This window comes from Dermacentor variabilis, chromosome 5 (assembly GCF_050947875.1).
Source record: "Dermacentor variabilis isolate Ectoservices chromosome 5, ASM5094787v1, whole genome shotgun sequence".
Lineage (NCBI taxonomy): Eukaryota > Metazoa > Arthropoda > Arachnida > Ixodida > Ixodidae > Dermacentor > Dermacentor variabilis.
Genome location: NC_134572.1, coordinates 153,347,482 through 153,370,215, shown reverse-complemented (window position 1 = coordinate 153,370,215; position 22,734 = coordinate 153,347,482). Strand labels below are relative to the sequence as shown.

Here is a 22,734-nt window from a genome sequence, read left to right as displayed (position 1 = left end):
AAGTTTTTTTCACTCTATTTCCATGAGAAAATAAAACTAACACTTTATTCTAAGTTGGTGCCCTATTCTTTACTAGCCCTTAAACTAATATACTCCGCTTGTACTTTTGCCTGAGGCGCTGCCTAGGGAGGACACGCCCTTTTCCTCGCCTTCCCGGAATAGTGAGCGAGCTAATGAATGACAGTGCTCCTCCCCTCCCTCTTTCTCAACCCTCCCCGCCAAAAGAGCTCGCGCAGGACGCACCACTCCCCTCACTTGCCCTCCTCACCCAAGAGCACTTGCCCTTACTTTAGGCGCGCTTCCTGGCCTTCCCTCCCACAAGTGAGACCTACCGTCGTAGCACCGACCTAACGGCCTAAAGAGCCAAAGAAAACTATTTCTCTTTAAAATATGCCTCTACTAAATAGAAAACATGGCACACGATTATTCTGAGACTTTGCGAAGCAGTTGCACCTTTCGAAAAAGAATAAAGCACGGGTGAATTTCGTTTATATTAATTCGGTTACTGCGAAAAATGGTTGATTTACACGCCCGAAGTTTCGTTTATTCAAAACCACGTGTAAACAATATCCTATATCCAGGACCTTGTCTAAATTACCCTAAGTGCTATGAACCGGAGAACAAATCGAACATGGAGAATCGTAGTGCAATAATATATTGTGCGCACCGTTGCAAAGAAGCTGCATTAACAACTGGTGCGGCTACATTCACCGTTATTTAACGCAGATGCAACAATTGCTCAATTACTCCGCTTCTTTGTCTTCTCTTTCCTTTCAAAGTACTCGTTTCACCAGGAGACATAACGATCGACGAGGATGTCGCCGCTGTAGTGGAAAAGACCGTGAAGCACTTCGGAAAAATCGATATTCTAGTGAGTGAGAAGCACAGTGCTTGACGCCTCCTGAGTGGTGTATTTCAACAACGAGAACTTCGAAAAGGAATATTTCCGCAAGGATAATACTGTGATATTGTTTTGTCTTTATTTTTGCGTCTGAAGAATGTCAGCTTCATTGAACTACATTTACCGAAACTGTTTTGTGAATCCCAAAAAGAAAACATCGGCTGGGAATAGGGAAAAACATTACGTTTTTCCTTCTTTTCACATTTCATTGTCTTTCAAGCATAGCAACAGAAACCATAGACTAAAGTGTTTTATCAATATGTGTTATAGGATATGACCATTCAGAAATGAAATCATAAATATAAAAGGGATAGATGAGATGCGCTCGATCATCTTTATTGGTGAAATCGCAATTACCATCTCTGTCATAGCGTTCACTCTATTGCTATGATTGTTGCAGCATTTGAACGGGTGGCAAAAAACTAAGCAACGAAACGTTTATGGCAAAATACCGTGTACTTTAGCTGCAATGGTTTTTTCTGAATATTTACAATTCCAGTTCTGCCGAAATATTTGCTCATTGGGTATGCATACTAATGGCAAGTAAAATGCCGGAAATGTAAAATGTGATTAAGACAGCGAAGTTATTGTATTTTTTTTCATTCCGCTACCGTTTCGACCAAACATCCTTGCTTACTTGTGTTGATCACAAGGCCCATCATTGGGGTCTTGACTAGTCTCCAACTGTCAGACAAAAAAGAAGCATCGTGAAGGCTATAAATTTTGTTAATGTAGGTGGGCTTCTCTGCGACTTTTACACTTCTACTTTTACACTTTGATGCCTTTACTTTATCAATGCGTTGGTCGACCCATTGCTCTCACTAACATTCTGACGCGTCTCTACAGAGACATTTCGATACAAAGAATCGTTTTGTTATTTTTCTAAGCTGGCGTAATGGTGGCTGTATTATTGTGTACACAATTACTATTACTACCCTTCAGAGAATGCAGGAACGACAACAGGTTTAAAATTTCGGTCTTATTTTTGAACAATGTCAAAAATGCTCACATTGTCTGGCTAGAAATGAGTCCCTTAGAAATGTACGCAAGACCTCTCTTACATAACTCTCTTTTCTCTTGCCATCTCTACAACCCGGACTTTTGAAAATGGTAGCAGACCGCACGCCTATCTCGTCAACCTCTGTGTCTTGCCTGTCTGAAAACCCAGTGGCGATGGCCCAGTGTCACACATTAATATTGGCGTTGTGTGGTACTGGGCACTATGACACTAGATGCTGGGCGGCTAAATATCCGGGCACTGGTTACTGGTCAAAAATTGGCTTTTATATAATCCTAGACAATCCTGATAATATGTAGATTGAAACTATAACTAAAGCTCGAACACTGCGCCAAAAAAAGAACGAGCAACAAGAACACCGAAATACAAGACATGCTTACGTGCAGGATTAGAACGTTTCACCACAACATTTCAAGTCTTACACACACCGCCGCAAGATCTTGTATGAGAGAACCACGCTCACTTTTATTTCGTGTAACAACTATATGCTTGATATTCTCCGTCTTCTCTTTTTGTCGTGTGGGAAGGCAGATCTCAGTTTCTTAGATCTGGTGACAAGCAAACCAAAGGAACTTTGCTTGCAATGTGCTACATAAAGCTTGAACCGACATGAACCAAAATAGGAATTGGCCTCCTTGGTGCAGTATTCGGCCACTACCTTCCTGGTGATTCCTACAGTTACCTCATGACCCTCAGTCCCCAGCAGCTACGGAGCACCTGACCAAGGTGGCGGTCAGACCTGTAACGCAGCAGAGGTTGCTAAGAATCGCTAGGTCCGGATAGGCCGCCATTGGAAAGTGACCCTCTCAGCCTTTAACAGGCGAACTCTGTCGAGTGACGCTAGCTTAGCAGTACTCTTTGAGAAACTATCAGACATTGTTTGGGATATATCGGCCTTAGTGATATTAGAACTCTTGAGGCTTTTACATTGGTGAATAACGGCCATGTCCTCTGCTATAGAGGTCTCCCAGATGAAAAGCAATACGGGGTTGGATCCCTAATCCTTAAGGACATAGCGGGAAACAAGAGTTTACGCTATAATGACAGGTTAGTAGTAATCGTAATCAACCTAATAAGAGGTGTAGATTAAAGATAGTACAAGCCTACGTTCCACCATCCACTCAAGATGTTAAAGAAATACATCAGTTTCTTGAAGACGTTGAATTAGCGATGAGAAAAGTGCAAACTCAGTATGTTGTAATAATGGGCGACTTCAATGCAAAAGTAGGGAAAAAGCAGGCTGCTGCACAAGCAATTAGCAACTACAGCGTCGATTATATGAATGCTAGAGGAGAGATCCTGGTAAAATTAGCAGAAAGGAATAAGCTGCGAATAATGAACACCTTTTTCAGGAAGCGTAGCAACAAAAAGCGGAACTGGGAAAGCCCTAATGGTGAAATGAAACAAGAAATTAAATTCATTTCCTACTTTCTGCCGAACCCAACATAGTGCAGGATGTAAAAGTGATAGGTAGGATAAAATTCAGTGATCATAGGCCAGTGAGGGGTAGGATTCACCAGGACTTACAGAGAGAAAGAGTAAAATTGGTCAAGAAGAAAACAGGTAGAGGCAGTAAGGGTAAAAGCAGACGATTTCAATCTGGTACTTGCAAACACATATACAGTCTTAGAACGAAGAGATGACATAGAGGTCATGAATGAAACTGTAACTAGGCTGGCTTCAGAGGCTGCAATTGAATTGGGAGGCAAGGCACCAAGGCAACCAGTAGGCAAGCTCTCCCAAGCAACAAAATACCTAATAAAGAAACGGCAAAGAATGAAAGTGTCCAACTGAGGAGATGAAATAGAATTCGTAGAACTGTCAAAACTGATCAACAAGGCGAAAATAAGTGATATTCGAAACTACAACGTGAGAAACACTGAAGAAGCCGTGAAAAATGGATGCAGGCTGAAGTCCGTGACAAGGAAACTTGGCATAGAATAAGCCAAGATGTTTGCACTGAAAGATAAGCAGGGTAACATCCCAAACAATCTCGAAGATATTGTAAAAGCAGCGGAAGAATTCTATACTGACCTGTACAGTACCCAGAGGACCCAGAACTCCATTCGAAACAATAATGAACTTGATACAAAAACTCCTGATATAACTAGAAATGAAGTCAGAAGGGCCTTGCCAAACATAGAACGGGGAAAAGCGGCAGGAGAAGATGGAATAACAGTCGACTAAAGATGGAGAAGACATAATGCTTGAAAAACTGGCGGCTCTCTATACGAAGCGTCTATCGAGTGCAAAGGTCCCAGAATACTGGAAGAATGCAAACATTGAACTAATCCAGAAAAAGGTAGATGTTAAAGAATTGAAAAATGATAGGCCCATTAGCTTGCTCCCAGTATTAAATGAAATATTCACCAAAATAATATCTAATAGACTAAGGGCAACACTGGGCTTTAGTCGATGAAGGTAACAAGCTGGCTTCAAGAAGGGATACTCTACAATGGATCACATCCGAGAATTCCGCAGAGTACCATAAGCCTCTCTATACGGCTTTCATAAATTCCGAACACGCATTTCATTCAATAGAGATAGCAGCAATCACAGAGCCATTACGCAATCAAGGAGTGCGGACCGCTCACGTAAATAGCTTGGAATGTATCTACAGTGATTTCACAGCTACCTTAATTCTACACAAGAAAAGTAGGAAGATACCTATAAAGAAAGGCGTCAGACACTGAGACGCAATCTCTCCAATGCTGTTCACAGCGTGCTGAGAAGAAATATTCAAGCTATTAAACTGGGAAGGCTTAGCGGCAAGGATCAACGGCGAAGATCTCAGCAACCTTCGGTTTGTTGATGACATTATTCTATTCTGCAACACTGCAGACGAGTTGCAACAAATGATTGATGATCCTAACAGAGAGAGTGTAAGTGTGGGGCTCAAGATTAATATGCAGAAGACTAAGATAATGACGAACAGATTGGCAAGGTAGCAGGAGTTCAGGATCGCCAGTCAACCTCTAGAGTCTTTGAAGGAGCATGTTTACCTAGATCAACTAATCAGAGGGAACCCTGGTCATGAGAAGGAAGTTCATTGAAGAATAAAAATTGGTTGGATCCCATACGGCAGACACTGTCAGCTCCTGAGTGGAAGCTTATCATTATCATTGAAAAGGAAGGTGCACAATCAGTGCATTTTACCGTAGCTGAAAGGGGCTGAGACTTGGAGACTGACAAAGGAGTTTGAGACCAAGTTAAGGATAGCGCAAAGAGCGATGGAACGAAGAACGCTAGGCATAACGTTAAGAGACAGAAAGAGAGCGGTTTGGATCAGAGAGAAAACAGGTATAGCCGATATTCTAATTGACGTTAGAGAAAAAATGAAGCTGGGCAGGTCATGTAATGCGGAGGTTAGATAAACGTTGGGCCACTAGTGTTGCAGAATGGGTACCAAGAGACGGTAAACGCAGTTGAGGACAGCAGAATACTAGGTGGAGCGATGAAATGAGGGAATTCGCCAGTGCTAGTTGGAATTGCTTGGCGCAGGACAGGGGTAATTGGAGATCGCAGGGAGAGGCCTTTTGTCCTGCAGTGGTAATAAAATAGGCTGATGATGATGATGACATGAACATGCATATCAAATGCCTCACTCAGTGAATGCGGCGTTTGTGCCGACCTGCTAAGCATTTATTCACTTCTATGTAACCGAAATTTAACTTCTGACCTGTACACGAAAATTTTTAGTATTACCTTTTATTTTAGTCCATACGTGGACTTTGTAACCTCTGTGCGTGCCCCGGGTGCTGGAGCCGTACCGACCAGTAGAATTAGCTCTGTACTTCGTCTACGACGTTCGTCGGAAGGGACGAAAATTATCAAATATGAAGAATTGACGAACTGTTCCGATGTAGTTGCGATCATGACGAATTAAAAAAAAATGTTGCAGTTTTGACCAAAAGACTGTAAAGCATCGATGGAAATATCAAAATATTATACAGCTTGCAAAGTAAGGATACTATATATAGTGTTATCAGCCATGTATATTTGTAGGTAGTCGCTTACTAACATAATTAATTAGCATGATCCCACGCGCGCACAGGCAAACATTAACTCATCTCCCTCGATGGCGACGTACACTTGCTGTCAAGACGCTAACATTATGAACATCTTCAGTAGCGATGAGTGAATTAGCCTTTGAGTTGCCTCGCGCTTCAGCGCAAGCAGTCAGTGTTCTGGAAGACACTGAAACAAACTGCCCTGTGCTCCGCGCATGATGTACTGCGCAGGAAAGCCCTAGAGGTGTTTTTTTTTTCGATCCAGTTTGCTCCGTTATATCGTTCTCTTTCCATAAAAAAGTGATTCCCACCTGTCTGAGACACTTGAACATCATCATTCCTTTGTCAGAGATGATTTCATTTTCAGAGAACGAAGAACTGATTACTCGTAAAAAATTTTAAATGTTGTGGGCATTCAAACCAGCATAGCGCTAACGCTCGTTGGTGAATTTCTATGAGCACGCTCAATTTTCGTCTTCAGGTAAACAACGCGGGAATATGGATGGATGGATACACGGAAACTGTAACGATGGAACAGTTTGACAGGGTCTGCAATGTCAACCTTCGCGGTCCGCTCTGTGTGATGCGACACGCCCTGCCCCACTTGCGTCAAACGAAAGGTGCGTGGTATTTTTTTATTCAACGTCACCTAGTAGCTGCCGTGTTTTTCATTTGTGCGTCACTGCCGAATGCCGCATTCCAGGCTGCAATCACCAACGAATGCAGGTGGCGGCGAGGTTTAAAAGGACTGTACAATGAGCTTTTCTTTAGCGTCAAAAGAAAGTTCTAGCTTGCCCGGGATCCCGCTTTTTGTATTTTGTTGAATATTAGATAAACAAATGGTGAGAAATGCACCTGCTCCATCAATTCAAGTGAAATTTCTCTTTCAAAACTTCTACACACAGTACATCGTGGTTGCAGGATTGTGTGCACAAGTAGTATAATAAAAAGTGGCAAAATATTGCGACTTTGAAGAGATATTCCGAAAGAATTCGTTCTTTTACGTTTGTGAGGGCGACATTTATATTACCATAAGGCGAAATTCTTATTCAGAAGAAACGCAAGCCACAATATCTGATGAGGTAACGCTGTTAGTTTACAGGTGGGTAAATAATTCCAGTGAGAGCCGATATTCACTTCTCATTTTGACTGCCCGCATCGTTTCCATTAAACGCCATAAAAATAAATATTTTTTAACAACAAGGCTGACGACAATATTGTTTACGTGAAAGCCTCTAGAAGAACGAGATGGCGCTTTCAGCGACGAGCCGCACGTTACCTCAGCGAGAGCACGCGAATACATATTATGCACGTACGTCATTCAAGGATGCTCCGCGACTTCCGGTTTACAGCGGCGTCATGTTGGGGAACCTATAGGCCTACGCGCGCGCCTGTTGATAAGGTACCACAAGACGGCGGAAGGTAGCGGAAGAAGACGACAGCAGTGGATGTGACGTCACGTGCATACTATGTATACGAAACCAATACCACTTCTGCCCTACTTCTGTGCGATCAGTTGTCGGAACTGCAACTGAGTGTTCACTAACGCACTCTGTTCCATTCATGCTGCAAAATGTGGAGCAGTAGAAGGAAGACGTGTGCTGCGGTTAGCTGCAATTATAGTGTTTGGCGTATTAAGGAATAGAATGAATCTGTGTGGCAAAATTCACGTAACGCTGCTACACGATGACAGCCTGTGTCGCCGGCCCTTCGCGATGGATAGCTTTTTTTCGAGGATAAAAAAAGAAATCACTGATCGGCCAGGGCTGTATCCCTAACCTGGAAAGAAGGACCACCATCGAGACGTCTTTGCACACTTTGCACAATGACTAAGCGACCGCTTCGTGGTATAGTATGTTTCTCGCACTTTATTTACAGATATCCACCCCAACTTTCTTGCGAGCTGATGGGCACTCTCCGGCCAACGTGTAACAAACAAGTGAATGGGCGCTCACCTAAATCAATGTACCGAAGCATGGGGGACGAGAGACTAAACCAACAGCGTACAAATTTTCGAAGCTGAGCCTTTCGTTACGATCGACAGAGTAAGCGAGGGAACAGCGATTGTAGGTCTTCATTAAAAACTATAACAGAGTGCAGAACATCTCCGTTCGAAGCTCCCCTTGTGCCAAACGTGAACAAATCTATCGCATCTGTGCACCCCAGCGATCGATTAGGCAGAAAACAAACAATCGGAGAGTGCACGCCACCGAGTAAAACTACTCAGTCAGCAACATGACAAGCTACTGCTTCGAAGCGTTTGCTAAATAAGAAATGAAGGGCAAAACACACTGATACTAATTTAATTCATAAGCGGAAAGTTTGGACAGTTTGGAACACATTTCTGGCTCCGCTGTCAGTTCATTCAGCGTATAAGCTGCTCGCGCCGTTTGAGCAAGTGTAAACAGCTCCGAGAGGGCTTACATGTCTTCTGAAGCTTTAACCAAAACTTCGTGTCGCCCACCCAGTCACCGTCTACGATATACACCGAACAGAGTGTTGGTGAGCTACACCGGGCATCATGCACATCATTTGTGAACACGGAGCCAAGGCAGGCAGCTGAGACAAACAATGGACGTGTCACTACATGATTAAACATGGCGGCGCCCACAGGGTCGCCGGCGGAGTAAGCGAATTATAGATGACAGACAAATTCATTGGCTCTTTCTCGCTGTGAAAAACGACGACCAGTGAAGCTGGCCGTTCTTGATGGCCACGCTGCGGTCTTCGTTGGTCCGTACAAACGACGGGCCAGGCTCATAGACGGACTCATGATCGGCCTCAGCGGCTTCCCGCCGCTGGCGCGTCCATTCTCGCTGTGGCTCCCGTCGTCGTTCTAGAAGGACAAATTGCTCTTCTTCCGTGCGCACGATCCGCGTCTCTAGGCGACATTGACGCCACTGTAGAGACGAACACACATTGGACGACACATAAGTGTACATTTATTACGGCCTCTACACGGACACAGTTGCTATAGCGGCGTGGTCCCTAGCGGTGGTGAACGAGCGCCGCGCCGAGAGCACTGGATCATAAATCACTCGACGTGATGCCTGCGACAAGTGCACTCATATTAACAATGTGCCATCCATAGGAGGTTTTGAGACTTGCTAATGGACCTACAACACTAGACTCTCTTTTACACTAGCTCTAGAGAGGAACATTTTTCTCTCTCGACGCGACGGTGTACACGCACGGGCACAGAATATTGCCCAGGTAGCCATATATGCTTCGCTGTTAGATGCGGTATGAGTTTTTTTTTTATACAAATAATATTTCTTTTGTACTGCGTGCACATTGTTTCCAGCCTTCTTCGCCCCCCCCCCCCCCCCCCCCGCGCTACAGTCCACCATTAGGTGGAATCTAGCCACTGTCATAGAGGCTCCTAGAAACCGGCAGATCGGCGTTCTAGTGCTGCACCTCGAATGCCAATGAGGAGCGATGTAATAATTATCACGTCCAATGAGGGGGTTTCACGCGGACTTCGTGCGCTAGCTGCTAGATGTCGCAACGTGCCCATAGAGAAGAGTCCACGACAATGTGGACAGAAAATTGGAATGGGATATTCTCAAGTGCGAGGCCACACATGATAATTTTGTGAAGCGACTCATGGAGTTATATCGGGGTTTTCTAAGACTTTAAGTAATATTCAAAAATAGCAGTTCTGAAATAAAAGCAGGGCTCCGTCGGAAACATGCCGTCATCGTTGGCGACAAGGCGTTATGGGTGATTTGTGGTGATTAGTCGCTAATTAACAAGAAGTAAATAAGTATATTTATACTTTTTGTTTCAGCAGGCTCGTTATAAGTAGGAAATTGAAGCGAGCTCTCCCTCGTACAAGCCATGCCTACTTTTAGATCTAGACAAATGCGATTACCCGCGAGACTGTCGCACGAGGCCTTTCGGTTATCAGAGCTCGTGAAAGCGACACTATGAGGCTGCAGCGAGCAAAAAGTGTGGCTCCTGGAGGTGACCTTCTGTTACGTCACCCAGCAGCGGGCAGCCAGCGCGCTGCGACAGGGAGAAAGAAGTACGCAACCGCACCGCGCCGACTGCCCACTGCTGGGTGACGTAAGGAGAAGGTCGCATGGACGGGTGTGTCTTTGCGCTCGCTGCAGCCTCCCAGTTTCGGTTGCACGCGTTCTGATAGCCAAATTTTTTGTGCCACAGTTCCGCGACAAGTCTTCGTAGGAGCACCCTGTATAGCGAACCCATAGAAAACTCTATGGGAAGGTTGCACAATGAAGTTGTGGAAGTTCAGAGGATTAGAACAAGGAGTCCATCTGCCTCCATTAGAGTGCTTAAGAATTAGCGGCCCCAAAGGAATGTGGACCCAAAATACAGCGTTTAAACCACCGCGCATGCGGAAGACGCAAACTGCGTTTGGGTTCTGTGTCGGGCACGCTATTTCACTGATTTACTGGGAGCTCCAAAAGCATTGCGTAAACAAACACGGCGGCACTCATCGTAGCGACGGCTCTAACCGAGCAACAAACTGGGCTCCATTCGTAGTAACGCGTGAAGTTTGTAAGCTAGAAGCAGTGACTGCGATTATTGCTTTCTCTCAACTAACGCGTAAAATGAAGATGGATTCATTAGACGCTGCTGATTCTGAATTCAGTTGCCTATTCCATGGCTCGTGGGACTAACACTGCTTAATTTGGCTTGTGAAGGCACGTAAAATTGGTTGCTCAAAAGTAAACGCAACAAATTGCTTGCTGCTAAAAGAATAACCTCTCAATTGTAATGAAACACGAAAGCCAAAATTACTGTTGGTATCATAAAATGGTATATGTTATTTAATTTTCTATGCTGCCTTTTTTTAACTCCGTAGTGGCGCTGCAAGCGCAAGAAGCTATGCGCAAAGGCAAAGTCCTATTCTAAAGTTCTTCACTCCTGCGTGCCCCAATGCTAACACCCGCTAAGCTCTTCGGAGCTCCAAACATCTGGGGCCCCAATTCTAAAGCTGTCTATTACTTTTAATGCTTTACGCTAAGCTCATAACGTTAATACGACCAAGTTTAGAGAGAAAGGCCCCCATAGCGCCCATGCATTGAAATCGGTAACCACAAGGGCGCCGCCATGTTGGTACTGTGTGCAGTTGCCTAGACGCAGACGACAAGATTCAGATGAGACGCGCAATCAACATGATTGCGACCCTCCCTCACTATGGTAGCGCCATCTAATTCAGGCACCTGCAAGCACATACTTTCACGCGCCGCAGATTTTAGGCCATTATTTAATAAACATTCAGCTGATCATTCTGAAACGTACACGGAATTAATGTACGCATTGTGGATATTAAGTGAAACATGTAAATGCTTGTGTTCTCCATCGTAATTTGAATATTTTGCCTTACATAAAAAAGTACTCATATTATGGCGACTCCTTTGTTGTTTCCACTTCTTTCGCACAGTAGTACAGCCGAGGAGGTTGCAATACACATCGCTTGTGCGGGTACAAAAGCGGGAGCCATATTGTGCGATAGCAAATCAGCTATCCGGAATTTTAGCAAATGGAGAATCGCGGTAGATGCCCTCCAAATTCTACACAAAGACCCTCCTAGGAGGGAGATAACCTTTATTTGGGTTCCGGCTCATGAAGAAGTCCCAGGGAGCGAAGCCGCTCACGAGCTCGTCCTAGCACTCTACCACCGGGCAACTCTCGAGCAGTTAGTTCTAGAGATCAAAAATAACATCAACACGTATAGGTAAATTGTAGATTATTACAAAGCCGAAAGAAGAATCTTTCCTCCTCCGCATCGGTCTCTCTGTCTGGAGGACGCTCGCATTTGGCGGCGCCTCCAGGGAAACAATTGTACATCACCATATTAAATCTACTTAACTCAGACGAGGGACTATAACGACGGCTTCTGCAAAATTTGTAAGGTGCGCTAGACCATGTAATATGGGAGTGTGCTGGCTCCCCAGGGTCCAAGGAAAACATTGACAGTAGAGAAACCTGGGAGGCGTTGGCCCAGAGTGAGGCTGAAGACGACCAGCGTCGAGCAATCCGCCTGGCCGTTGAGGCCGTGAAGACTCATCGTCCTCAACGCACGGGGACTGCTTCGTCCTCTCCCCTATCTGCGCGAAGGTTAAGAGGCGGGCACCCGAACTCGGCGGAATAATAAGGTTTTCAATCAATCAATAATTCAATCATTGAAGAGTGGCATGTACCCAGTGACCCGAGTTGGCCAGGCTGTTGGTTTCAAACCCAGTTCCGTCGGCACAGCAGCCTGAAGTTCTGCCCATTAGACCACGGACAACTCAGTGACCCAAGTTCGCGGAACAAAGATTATCTGTATGCGCGTCGTGGAGATGGGTCCGCAGCAAATTAACCGCGGTGTTTTAATCGCGTGAGCTTTTAAGAAGTTTCGCTGCCCTCGCGCTTCTCTCTAGTACTGACATCTTCAAATTAACCTTCAGGTAACACGGCGCTCCGCAGCGCCAGCCTTGCTCGGATCAATGGCATGTAGTTTATCGCTAGAACTGCTTTTCACATGGGGCAAAACAAAAACGCCAATGGCGCAGACATTATGAAACATGCTCTGCTAGAGAGAATAAACCCGCTTACGCTATTCTTTGTCGACAACGATGGGAATTGATTTACATCTGAAAGTCGAAAAAGGGTATCAACAGGTCTTCAACTCAGCCTCTTTCACCACAAAAAGACTATAGGGGTGAGAGTTATAGGTATATTTATTATGCATACTTCTTTATTTTTATCTGCTGGCCACATTGCACCAGATAAGAAATGTTAAAGATTATTACAGGGTGCAAGAGATACCTTTCTGTATCGGAAGCTTCTAGAATATTGTCGATGGTATTACCTGTAGTGTATGCCATCTCCCTAGTTTCATGTGAGCAAATTCTTTACGTAATGGGAACACTGGTGCACATCTTAGAACTTATGCGAGCAACAACTATTACGCTAGAATGTTCATTGAGTCATATATAAAAAGCCGATACGTTTGATCTGCAGATAAGATATTTGGCGATTACTGACTGTGCTCGCGGCTACCAATGGGCTTTGAGTATAACCTGTTTCTCTTTGCACAAGTGGCAGAAGTTCTGCCAGTAAAGAGTTTTTTGTGATTCACAGCTACTCCTACTCTTCTTCACCGTCACTACATTGTGACATCTGGAGGAGTTGTTTTCGATTCAGGTTTTGGACGCCCCCGCAAAGCCGTAACGGCCTTGCGGGGGCCAAGACCGAACGCCGAAGAAAACAGCACCATAGGCCCAGATCAATGACCTAGCCTCAGGCTACAAAACCTGCCTACGGAGTTCTGACTTCTACCCGTAAAGACCAGGAAGCTCAAGACCAAGCTGAGAGCTCCAATGACGGACCATGATCAGCATCCAATTGTACTTCGAGAGCCAGGGAGCTACCGTCTTTCCGTGGATCATCGTTTGGGTACCCTGCAATGTGGCTGAAGATATACGACAGTACCGGGATCATCAACAACTGAAGCTGCAAGGACAAGTTTGGCCAGGTTCACATTTGTTTGGATGACGCCGCTCAGACCTAGTCCGAGTACAGATAGACCACCCAAGCGACGTGCGCAGATTTCGCAAGAACTTCACGAAAACCTTCGCGAGTGTAGTACAGAAGGAAAGGGCCGAATTTCTTTAGGATATTGGAGTACAAATACAGAACGATAACATCGTGATGTTCATGGAGGAGATGACTCGCCTATTCCGCCAAGCCCACCCGTACATGTTTGCAGACAACAAAGTTCGTTTCCTGGTGAGGGGTATGAAAGAGCAGCTATTCGCCGGCTCATACGCCACCCACCTAGGACTAACTCTGAATTTCTTTCAAAGGCCACAAGGATTGAGAAGACGCTTGAAATGTGCACCGGGCAATACAGCTGCGGTGCGCTGGCAGCAAACTACTACGAAGCTCAAGCGCCCAACCTTGTCAAGTCCCACAATGCGGCATTCAACAACCTTACAAGGTCGAAAAGAATCCCCGACACGTCTGTGTGCGATGTCATGCGGCATATAACGCGGATGACTCTCCTGGCCATGCGCTCCAGGTTTGCCACCGGACTCGCCATCCGTGAATTCAGCGGTATGACTGCCTGTTGCTGTACATCGTGAAGCAGCTCCAAGATACAGGCTGTACGGCGCTGCAAGGGCCCTGATTCGCTACTTCCCTTGGCACTCACATTCACGACCTGGTAGTCAAAAGGGACGGCAAGGCTTTCATTGTTGATCCGCAGGTGCTTGGCAATCAGGTTGACCTCTATCATGCCTATGACGTCAAATGGAGAACATATCTCCTCCCCGACCTCTTGCAGCAACTCGATTCCTACTAAAGAGCAATAGTGTCTGTGGTCCCCCTCTCCTACAGCGGAGTGTGGGCGATGCAATCAGTCGATACCGTTGTTGACCTGAGGGTAGGAAGGAACGACTTCGAGTTACTAAGCGTACGATATCTTCAAGGACTACGCACCTTCAGGCTGCACCAGCGCACGAAGTGGATGCAGGCAAAGACAATTACTTTGGATCGGGCAGACTTTTCCACTCGTTCCACATGTGCAGAACCATCCAGCCAACCTCAGTGGGTTGTCCGGGAAGGGTCCCTTTCCCTTAATCACAGGGGTCAGTCTTTTACTTGTTCAGAAGTGCCTCTGTGCTCTGTGGTAATCTTACTTTATTTAATAAAGTATAGGTGATTGCCATGAGGAATTACGGTGCCGGCCTCAGTCCGGCAGGACCTTGTCTGACCAGCCAAGAAAGGCACCGGTCACTAGCGCGAGACAATCAGAGCGGTCGTTTGGGAAGACCTGCATAAGATGTGCCCAATACCGTAGCCCCAGGTACCCTCGATGGCTGAGATCGTCAAGGAAGAGCTTTAGTGGTCGCTAGAAATACTAGATGTCTCACCATCACCGCACCTTCAGCTGACGGCGATATCCTATGCCGCCGTCACCCGCCATCAAGTTACCGTCCGCGCCAGGGGCTAATAAGGCAACGATTCCGTCGCCAGCCACCGCCGCCGCAAGCACGCCAGCTTGTGAGCTGTGATTCCGTGCTATGCCTCAAGGAAGACGGACATTTCAGGTGCCCCCACCACCGTCCTCTCTGCTACATCTGCGGATAAACTGGTCACGTCTACCGCCGGTGCCCATTCCGTGAAACGAGACTACGATGGTTCGCATCAACGCACTGCGTCGACAGCTTGGTGAACGACCTCATCAGATCGCCGGCTACGTCGCCGCCATTCAGTGGAGACCTCGACGACCTTTTAGTTCGCCATTACAAGGCTGCTACCCGTCACCGCAGCACGTAGGTCACAATGCGCCAACCTATGGCTGGTCCATTAGCCCTTCTCTGGAAAACTGAACGCAGCAACCTGTGGAGGTGCGCTTGCTGTTCGTCAAAATGCCCAAGATCTTCCGTCAGGCTCAAGATGCCAAAAAGGCCTAGACGACGTGGCAACGACGCGTCGTCACCCAAACGAAGAACGATGAAAAAGAACGCTGCCCAAAGAAGACATGACGACCCGACATGACATCACTACGACAGCGCCACGCAACTGAGACCCGACGTAGCACCTTAAGTGCAAGGAAAGACGAAGAACCACCAACCCCGACGTGATTTTCGATGGCCATGCTATAGCTGCTTTAGTGAATACAAGAGCCGACTAAGCTGTGGTGAGTTAACTCTTCACCAGCCAGTTGAAAAAAGTTAAGACTGCATGTGACGGTCCTCATATCCGCACCCCTGAAGGATCCGTAAAAACACGGACCGGAATCTGCACTGCAAGAATTTCCGTTCATGACCAGAGCTACCGTGCAACATTGTTTATTCTTCAACATTGCTCACGAGACGTACTTCTCAGTATGGGCTTTTTCAACCAAGACGGCGCAGTCGTCTACCTGGAGCTCGGATAACGCTATACGAAGGCCAACGGATACCGCTGGAGACCTTCACGGAGGAAAAGTGATAGTGATGCTGCCAAACTTCAGGAAGGAGCTCAAACACATAAACAAGGGTACCATCTTCCACAATAACAAATTGTGGAACCCAGTAATTCGTTGGCCCACTTCGATTGCGTCGAATCTACTGCACGACCCTGTTTCTCGAGCCATATTTAGACATACTTCAAATTGTCCTCTGAATCAACAAGAAAACCTTCCAAGTATTCTACCCTGGTACAAAGACTGCTTTTGGGTGTCATCAAATATTGCAGAAACACCATTCGCAAAGCATGGCATAATAATTGAAGATTGCTCTCGACCACCCCGGCAGAGCCCGTACCATGTTTCCTCATGAGAACGAGAAATAAAAACACGTTTATGAATTGCTGCGCAAATAAACCATCTTAATTTTCTTTTCAGTTATGAGGTTTTACGTGCCAAAACCACTTTCTGGTTATGAGGCATGCCGCAATGGGGGACTCTGGAAATTTTGACGGCCTGGGGCTCTTTAACGTGCACCTAAATCTAAGTACACGTGTGTTTTCGCATTTCGCCCCCATCGAAATGCGGCCACCGTGGCCAGGATTCCATCCCGCGACCTCGTGGTCAGCAGCCCAACATCATAGCCACTCAGCAACCACGGCGGGTGCGAGTTAACTATGTAGCCCTTGAAAACTACTGGGCGTCGCCTGTGGTCTTAGTAATAAAGAAGGATGGGCACGAACAAGGGCGTTTACCCCCCTCCCTCTGATAGATGGCGCACTGGACCGACTTTGCAACGCAAAATATGTTTCGTCGATGGGCGACCTCTCAAGATGGGCTACTGGCAAATCGAAGTTCACGAGAGTTACAGAGAAAAGGATGTTTTGATACGCCGGACAGCCTCTTCGAATTTAAGGTAATGAAAACTGGCCTTTACTCGGCCCCTGCAACATTCCACCATGGGACGGACAAAGTCCTGGCAGGCCTAAAGTGGCACACGTGTCTCGTCTACTTGGATTCCACCATCGTCTTTGTCAGAAACATCGAGCTGTATAATGCCCACATTCATTCTTAAGAGCGTATTGTTACCTCGAGGGGCCTATATTTGAAAATTATTCGATGAATAGGGGAGGATTGCCGCGCCGACACCGAGCCGCTCTAAGCACAAGCGCCGTTCGTCATCTTCAGCCGTCCTTCCTGTCGCTTTAGCGTAACACTCCTCCCTTCACAAACGAAGCCCGTTGGGTGAGTAAGCTTTAATTGCGCACAGAGTCAAGGGGCTGACAGTGCTTCAGGCGGGCGAAGTGAACAAGCTGCGTCCTCTTAGAGCGGTAGCCGTTAGACACGAGAGGAGAAACCGAATAGGTTCCATCACTTAGGCGATCGGTAATGGCGAAAGCTTTGGTGTAACGAGCCAGAAATTTCTGGCACAGGCACCGCTTACAAAGTGGTGTTCAAAGCCATACTATGTCCCCTTGTTCGTACAGCAGGTGTACCATGAATTATAGCTTATATTTCAGCTTGCAGCGGTCCTGGGATGCCAACGTACGGAGATGAGCTGTCGTGCTTCCACAGCCTGGCAGTCTCTGGCCGATTGTCTTCTTTTTTTGGCCGAGATCGGTGTCTTCCTAATATATATAAATATATATATATATATATATATATATATATATATATATATATATATATATATATATATATATATATATATATATATATATTGTCAGAGACAAAGCCAGAAGAGACTTCGGTCGACGCTATAGATCTCTTTATATATCGCTGTCCTGGCACCTTCGCCGTTCTCTTCTTCTTGGAGCCACCCAACATGCCTAGCATGTGGCACCGAATCGCACTGAATGGCTGTCAGCTGTGTCTAGGCCGTGGCATTATCCCCCTCCCTAGAAGCATCGTCTCGATTCGGAACATTGCGGCCCTGAAGATTGCCACGGGGATACTGTTAAGAGAGACGTAGATGGTGAGAAAGGTGTGGTACTTTGCGTTCAGCGGGAGTGGTATAACTTCAACCTAGAGACGTGAACGACATCGGACAGGCGTGGGCGTGGGGGATGGCGAGCGGTGCCTTCTCCTTCAAGAATCACTTCGTATGTTACGTCGCCGAGTCGTGGAACGATCCTATAAGGTCCAAAGTAGCGGCGCAAAAGTTTCTCCAACCAACCACGCTGGCAGATCGGTGTCCACACCCATACTTTGTCACCTGGTTGATAAGTGACGTCGCGGTGATGAAGATCATATCGGTCGGCGTCCTTGTGTTGTTGGTAGCGGATACGCATTCGTGGGATCTGGCGTGCCTCTTCCGCGCATCGAGCGAATTCGGCAGCATCATTGACAACATTAGAACAGTAAGTGGGTAATAGCATTGCGTCCAACGTTGTGACAGCTTCCCGGCCGTGCACCAAGCGAAAAGAGGTGAAGCCGGTAGTTTCTTGAACGCCAGTAATATATGCAAACGTAACATATGGGAGAACGTCATCCCAGTTTTTGTGGTCGACGTCAACATACATGGAAATCATATCAGCGATCGTTTCGTTTAGCCTTTCTGTGAGTCCATTCCTCTGGGGATGGTAAGCAGTGGCTGTGCGGTGAACGGTACCACTGAGAAGCATGATATCTTCTATGAGCTGCGCTGTAAATGCTGTGCCCGGTCGGTTATAACCGCTCTTGGAGCACCGTGGCGGAGTACGATACCGTGTACAAAGAAGGTCGCAATATCATTAGCAGTGCCTCGTGGGAGAGTTCGGGTTTCAATGTAAGGTGTAAGGTAGTCTGTGGCAACAGCAATCCAACGGTCACCAGCCCTCGACGTGGGGAATGGTCCAAGCAAATCTATGCCAACCTGCTGAAAAGGGATCCGCGGAGGATCCACGGGATGGAGAAATCCAGCGGGACGCACGGGTGGTGTCTTGCGTCTCTGGCAGTCGCGGCATGTCTTCACGTATTGCTTTACGTCACGGCGAAGGCTAGGCCAGAAGTACTTTTGGCGTATGCGTGAAAATGCCCATGCGAATCCCAAGTGACCCGAAGATGGCTCGTCGTGAGAGGCCCGCAGGATGTCGTCGCGTAGTGAAGAAGGCACTACAAGGAGGCAGGCGGTTGCGGCCGAGTGAAAACGCAATTGGTAGAGAACGCCATTGCGGAGAAAAAGCGAGGATAACTTGCGGATGAACATACGAGGCGGCTCTGGTAGACGGTTCTCATGGTAGTCGATGAGAGGCCGGAGTTCTGAATCAACGCGCTGTTGCTTGGCGATGTGCGAACTGAGATAATGGACAGAAATGCGCCCTCTTCATCAAACTCGCATGGTGACGGTTAAAGTGGAGCACGTGGCAGGCAGTCGGCGTCGGTGTGTTTACGCCCGGACTTGAACACTATCGTCATATCGTATTCTTGCAAGCGAAGACTCCAGCATGCAAGATGGCCAGATGGATCTTTCAGATTGGCGAACCAGCACAATGAATGGTGATCTGTCACAACTCGAAACGATCGGCCGTACAAATATGGTCGGAACTTAGCAATTGCGCACACAACGGCCAAGCATTCTTTCTCCGTAGTGGAATAGTTACTTTCAGCTGGAGACAAAGTGCGGCTTGCGTACGCAATGACGCGTTCGGCTCCATCTTGCCACTGTACGCGGGCTACGCAAACCTGTCGAGTCAACAAGACTGATAGATTGCCTTCAGCGATTCCGAGATGGGGAGGATCATCGTCAGTTTCTACAGTAATCAACGCAGTACTCCAGGGCGGTAAAGTAGCACAGTCACCCGAAACGCGTAACACCGTGGACTGTGGGTGGGAGTCGTTTGAATGAGTTGCGTGTTCGCTGGAAAAAGTGAGAAGCAACTTGCGAAGGTTTATGATTGCGCCGTACTCCCGAAGAAAGTCCATGCCGAGTGTGACCTGCCTAGAGCACTCTGCCAGTATAATAAATGAACCGACAAGTGTGACCTCACAAATTTGTACCCTCGCAGTGCATTTGCCGACGCTGGCTGTACGGAGCTTAGGTCCTGGCCACGGTGTCGTCACCTTGCGAAGTGCAGTAACCCGCTGTCCGCTCATGACAGAATAATCGGAACCAGTATCGACAAGAGCGGTTACCGGGTGGTTATCTACAGAAACGAGTATGTCGGCTGAAATAGGTTCATGGTTTTCGAAGGAAGGTGTCGAAGGTACGCAGTCGTCGTTGTCGTCGTCGTTATCGCCACCGTCGTCGTCGACGCCGTCGTCGGGGTGTCGCAGCGGAGGATCTCTCAAAGTCCGTTGGACAGCGGCCCCACCCCCGGAGGCCACTGTTCTTAGTTTCCCCGACTTGGGCTCGTCGGCCGGTTGCCCACGGAAGCGGAGAACGTAGTGTAGCGGCTAGGTGACGCCGATCGTCGAGGAGGTGGTGATCGTGACTGGCGCCTCCGTGGAGACGGAGATCGGGTCGCTGACAGGGACTGTTCAACCGGTGGGAACTGCGCGTACGGCGACGAAAGTTGACTGGCCAGATATTGCTGGATTTCTCGCGGGCGCTCTCCCTCGCGTGGGTGATGAGCGCCAGGGTGACAGCCCTGGAGTCCTATTCTTCGGTACTAGCAGGCACGGTACAAGTGGCCCGCTTCGCCACAGTAGAAGCAGAGTGGCTGATCGTGAGGTGTACGCCACACGTCTGGCTTTCGCGTATTAATTCGGGGGCTCGTGGACCCGTACATATTTGTACGTGAAGCTTGGCCCTGGAGGTGGCACAGCGGTTCTTCAGAGGAAGGCGGGTTACGATGGTTCCCGGGTTGCGCAGGTAGCCTCACTGCTTGCGCATAATTCAGTACGGGGGTGGCTTCAGGTCTGGTTTGCACGAACACCTGTTGCGCCTGGCAGACTTCTTCGCGGAACATAACTATGATGGATTTTACGGTCGGTTGAAATCTCATTCACTGTAGTCGATCGAGCTCCTCATGCCCGACACTACGTACAAGCTCTCGAAGCGCATCGGTGTCACAGGGCAACCAGAGAGATGTTGATCCCAGGCTGATTTGGCGATCGTAGACCGAGGAGCGTTGCTAAAGGGCTCGCTCTATTGTTGTCGCCTCACTTACGAACTCAGCTACTGCAGCTGGAGGCCTTCGCATCAGTCCAGCAAACAGCTGCTCTTTCACTGCACGCATCAGCAGGCGTACTTTCTTCGCTTGTCTCATACCAGGGTCAGCACGCTGGAAAAGCCGCGACATGTCCTCTACAAACATGGCTAGGCTTTCGTTCGGCCTTTGAACCCTATTCTGAAGGGCTTGCTCTGCTGGCTCTTTTCTTGCGGAGCTGCTGTACGTATCGCGTATCTGCCCTTGAAATTCTTGCCAGGTGGTGATGGATGGCTCGTGGTTAGCGAACCATGTTCGGGCAGAGTCCTCTAGGGCGAAGTACACGCTCCTTAACTTTTTCTGCTCGTCCCAATAATTGACGTCTGCCACACGATCGAAGTCGTCCAGCCAGTCTTCCACGTCCTCAAAAGGCTCACCATGGAACGGCCGCGGCCAGCGTGGGGTGTGGAGAACCAGCGACGCAGGAGGCTGTTCCGTACCGTATGTCTCCTGTGTCTGGCTTGCGGTTGTGGCGGACAGCATCGGCAGATCTTGCGGGCCGTATTCCGGAGGCAGTCTTTGAAGCCGTCGGCTTTTGCGTAGGTTGTCCGCTTCCAGTTCCTGGGGGTCAGAGTACATAAACGCGTACCCAGCACCTCCACCAGTATGTCACAGACAAAGCCACAAGAGACTTCGGTCGACGCTATCGATCTCTTTTATATTGCTGTCCTGGCACCTTCGTCGTTCTCTTCTTCTGGGAGCCACCCAACATGCCTAGCATGTGACACCGAATCGCACCGAGTGGCTGTCAGCTGTGTCGAGGCCGTGGCAATACTTAGCTTGCATGACAAGTCGGAATTATATATTTCTGACGTATGTCTTATGTTTTTCGTACCAGTCTGCCACAACCCCTATCATTGGGTTTAAGAGTACTGGAAATAAATATTTAACAAAAGACTCCTCATAAGGAGTAAAAGTCAGAATGGTGTCCGGAAATTTGCGGGGTCGTCTGACATAAAGAAGTTAGAAGGGGCTGCAGTATGAAGTTTCATGCTTTCTAGTGTTCTGGCGCGTGTTATAAAAGGCAATATGTCATCCCAATTTTCGGGCCTGCAATTTCCATCCTTGAGGAGAGTGTGACTGAAGATAAAAAGGAACGTCTAGTCAGACACTGCAAAATTAGCTAAGGATATAGCACAAACCAAAATTCTTCTGCCTCCTCTTTCCACCTCACAATCTGTAGTTCTACCTTGTCATATCGAAGCCCCCTAAACCAGTCTCCCAATTTCGGTCCTCGATTCGTAATCTCGGCGCGCCTACGTCACCTCCTTGTGTTCCTCCTCCTCCACCAGTGACCTCTTGGGAATAACTTCATTCATTGACATGCTTCTTCTCACCAGGTTTGTGTTGAAGAGATTGTACTTCTACCTCACCATGCTCGATCAAATTGCGTTTCAGAATACGTAGCGCACAACCCTCTCTGTTTTCAGTGGGCCCTCGTCAAGATTCGATAAACGCGAGGGCGAAGTATTTTTGCTTGTCAAGCCAGGCAGACCTGGTGGCCCAACGTATTACCAACATGCTAAATTCTCGTTCCAACCCTGTCCTTTTGTTTTTGATTCTTCTTCTTCTTATTCTCATCACCAGTCCATATTGTAGACATGTCACAAAAGATTACGTGTTTCACACGATTTCATAGGTATTACATGTTTCCCATGTACTAAACAGTTTCTTAACAATTCCTATGTTACAGGCACCATTGTCAACGTATCCAGCTGTGCAGCGTTAATTGTGGTGAGTACTGCTGATCAAAAAGCTTCTGGCTT

The 22,734-nt window shown here is 47.4% G+C and overlaps 1 long non-coding RNA gene across 1 annotated transcript; it reads left to right on the top strand.

Annotated features, from left to right (window-relative positions):
• Positions 1-784: 784 nt before the first annotated feature.
• Positions 785-22,707, top strand: LOC142583258 (uncharacterized). The gene is made up of 3 exons (XR_012828582.1): positions 785-871; positions 6,411-6,549; positions 22,662-22,707. It is a non-coding gene; the product is annotated as an uncharacterized LOC142583258 (long non-coding RNA).
• Positions 22,708-22,734: the final 27 nt, after the last annotated feature.